Here is a 4,175-nt window from a genome sequence, read left to right on the forward strand (position 1 = left end):
GAGCAGTACTATCCTTGTCTGTAATGCGGACAATAATAGGACATGTTCAATTTTTTTGCGTAACGGAAATACGGACATACAGAAACAGAATGCACTCGGAGTAACTTCAGTTTTTTTTGCGGACCCATTGAAATGAATGGTTCCGCATACGGTCCGCCCAAAAAAAAAAAAAATGGAACGGACATGGAAAGAAAATGCGTTTGTGTGCGTCAGCCCTAACCTTGCTAAATTCTATCACTGGGATATAAATCTTGAGCAGCATGGATATTGATTATGCTCCACACAAGTAGGACCACCTGAACTGTATTTTTAAAGTTGTCCACAGTTTTTACATTTTTTTTAAAAATTTACATGGGTCACCCAAAAATAAGTTTGTCACAGGGTACTCCGCTGTTATGACCTTCAGCTATCAGCTGTGATCTGCAAGGGAAAACCACAGCAAGCGTTCAATTCCCCTGCAGCGCCACCACAGGGGAAATGTAGCATTACATAGTATCCATTGAAATCTGTGATATTGTCCATGTAAAGTCCTCCAGGGAGAGCGATGCTCTTTGTCCCAGGTAATAAATGGTGGATAATTATACCAAAATGTTTCATTTGCAAAGATTTAAACTATATGGTAATCTTTTTTTTTTTTTCTATCGGCATCATTTAAAAAATAAATATAAAAAAAAAAGAAATCTTCTTGACCTCCAAGAGATTATTTTTCATCCTGAATTCTAGATTCTTATGGTTTTAAGAAAGGGGGGGGGAGTACATATTTTTTTTTTAGAACAAATTTTGTGTACGTTAAAGAAGAATTAATTTCTTATTTCACCAAAAGGTAAAGCTTTGAACTGAAGTCATAGAGACAAAAAATAGGGCAAATTCCTTATGCCACTTGTGCCAGTCTCGCTTCTCTCTTGCCACATAATTTATACCGGGAACTGGTGTAAAGTATAGTGCAGTGTAAACCCCCCGCCCCCCACCACCACTTCCCGAAACCATAGGTAATAACTTGTCATGACTGGAATAGCCCTTTAAGCATCAGTTATGCCCCATGGATGATTTCATGAAGGACAATTCCACATCTGAGAATGAGGTAGAAAGGTTTGAGGGGTTCCCTGACATTCTGGATAGGGTCATCAATATCAGATTGGCTGGGATCTTACACCCAGCACCCCGTTTTAAAATAAAATCCCGCTTCCCACCACATTTTATGCGACCATAAATGTTGCCATTAGAAAGTGCATCTTGTCCCTCAAAAAACAATCCCTCTCACAGCGTTGTGAATGAAACAATTAAAAAGTTATGGCTTTGGAAGGGCTGGGAGTAAAAAAAAAAAATTAAACAAAAAGATCACCCAGTTTTGAAAGGGTTAATAAGTTTATTTGGATGGAAAGCATCAAATGTTCTGCCTCTACATACAGTTAGAGGGGTATTCTCATCTCAGACAATGGGGGCATATCGCTGTTCCCATAGAAGTGAATGGGAGCGCACCGCTCATAGAAATGAATAAAGGGTGGCTGCGCACGCGCAGTGCGCCCTCCACCACTTTCAGGGCTCCATTCTCTCGGACCAGCACCTATAAGACAATGGCGGCTTATCTTAGCGATATGCCCCCATTGTCTCAGATGGGAAAACCCCTTTAAATTATAACATTTTGCCTTCCTGCAGCCACCACTAGGTGGAGCCCAGGAGCTTACAGTATACATTGAGCTCAGTATGCGGTAAGCTCCACTCTGGTGGTGGCTGCGGGCAGTGAGAATTGTATGCATGTCTATGCAGGGGAATTTAAATCTCTGCCTCAGAAATACAGAACTCTGGTCTCTATAAAGATACATCTCAAATTCAATAAGCACAAAAAGAATCTAAAAAGCGTCATTGTGCCAAAAGTGGGCATTCCCCTAAAGCTTTGTGAGTGGTTCCTGACATTAGGTTTTTAGGGTTGCCTCACAGCACTTCAGTATGGTTCAGTATATTACAAACTCTCATGTTAAGTTTGAGGTCTTGAGCCAAAAAAGCCATAAAAGAGTTAACGCGGAGGAGGGAGCGTCTTGCGAGCTGTGTGTCCTATCTGTCATTTTTGTCTTCCTCCTTGGTAGGATGTGAACATGTTGCACTGTGTGCATGCGAAGAACTACTGCATGGTCAAAAATAAACATGTGAAGCTCCAGGTTTCCCAGGTTGTATTTGTGGTGATGGATGATAGAGCTCAGTCCATAGGGATCTACTCAAGCGGGAAGGAAAAATGCAAGTCACCCGTACATACTAAATGGTAAAATATTGGGTAACACTGACAAATGTAAGGTTATGCACATGGGAAGGAAAAATGCAAGTCACCCGTACATACTAAACGGAAAAACACTGGGTAACTCTGACAAATGTAAGGTGATGCACATGGGAAGGAAAAATGCAAGTCACCCGTACATACTAAATGGTAAAACACTTGGTAACACTGACATGGAAAAGGACCTAGAATTTTAGTAAACAGCAAACTAAGCTGTAGAAACCAGTGTCAGGCAGCTGCTGCCAAGGCCAATAAGATAATGGGTTGCATCAAAAGGGGCATAGATGCCGGTGATGAGAACATAGTCCTACCACTTTACAAATCACTAGTCAGACCACACATGGAGGACTGGGTACAGTTCTGGTTACAGACGAACCCCGCACAGTCTGATTCGGCAGTTGCTCGTTACTCTCTTGTATTTTCCTCTTTTTCTATTGATTTTAGGTTATCAAAAGGGGTAAAAATGTTAAAACATATGCAAGATATGAAGAGGGCATCACCCAGGTATCAGCAGAACCTCAGTAGTTCCTAATAATCGGGGGATTCATGGTCAGTTTAAAGGGCATCTGTCAGCAGCTTTGTGCCTATGACACTGGCTGACCTGTTACATGTGCTCTTGGCAGCTGAAGGCGTCTGTGTTGGTCCCATGCCCATATGTGCCCGCATTGCTGAGAAAAATGATGTTTTAATATATGCAAATGAGCCTCTAGGAGCAACAGGGGCGTTACCATTACACCTAGAGGCTCTGCTCTCTCTACAACTGGCACGCCCTCTGCACTCTGCACTCAAAGTCTGTTTACAGTGCCTGGTCCTGTCAAAGTGGAGAGGGAGTGGCAGTTGCAGAGAGATTTGAGCCTTTAAGTGTAATGGCAATGCCCCCGTTGCTCCTAGAGGCTCATTTGCATATATTAAAACCTAATTTTTCTCAGCAATGCGGGCACATATGAACACGGGACCAACACAGATGCCTTCAGCTGCCAAGCGCACATGTAACAGGTCAGCCAGTGTCATAGGTACAAAACTGCTGTATATGAATATAAATCAGTCAGTGATCACGTCTCCCAAAAAAGCAGGAATTCAGCATTTCCTGCAAAAATGGGAGCCCTTCAGAAAGTTGTGTTGTTCTCACTGGTTATACATTTTTTGTTCGCCTTCTAAGTCCAAAATACTCTGACTGCACGGAAAATACTCTTTCATTACTCCATGGTGTTCATTGACAAAAAGTAGAATTCCACTTTGAAGGAAAAACTGATACATTGTGTTGTACATAATACAGGTTCTGAGGGGGGGGGGTGCATGACACAAGGATTATGCTCCGCCCCCTCAGGTCAGGCATGACACATTGTAGCAGTTTTTCCCCAGAGTGTCCCTTTAACTCATGAGTCAGGTACTTTGCTTCCTAGAGGAACATAAATTGCGCAGGAAATGAAAAACTGATTGCTTGCAAGAGACAAAAAAAAATAAAGGACGTGTTGCTATGGAAACAGTGATGCAAGCAGCCGCTCATTAGAAAACCAGGCACAACATGTGAACACGACTGCCCCCCCGTGTGCGCTCTCTTTATGGATGATGTTATTTTTACCCTGTGCCATGACTTCTGTCATTAACAGCAATGATGACGTGAATGTTAATATCAAGGTTCAAAAAGAGTCAGAGAAGCTCGAAATCCTGAGGAAGCCATTTATAAGACCCGGGGATTACAGGGAATGGAATCACCGAGGGGTGTAATCCCACAACACAGCTGTATCTGCAAGCTACAAGTGACAGCCCGTGCCCCATATAAAATATACAGTCCTGAGCAAAAGTTTAAGACCACTTGAAAAAATGGCAAGAAATCCTATTTAGCACGGCTGGATCTTCACAAGGTTCCAAGGAGAGCTTCAACATGCAACAAGAAGAGATGGGA

This window comes from Bufo gargarizans, chromosome 10 (assembly GCF_014858855.1).
Source record: "Bufo gargarizans isolate SCDJY-AF-19 chromosome 10, ASM1485885v1, whole genome shotgun sequence".
In the NCBI taxonomy this organism is placed as follows: Eukaryota; Metazoa; Chordata; class Amphibia; order Anura; family Bufonidae; genus Bufo; species Bufo gargarizans.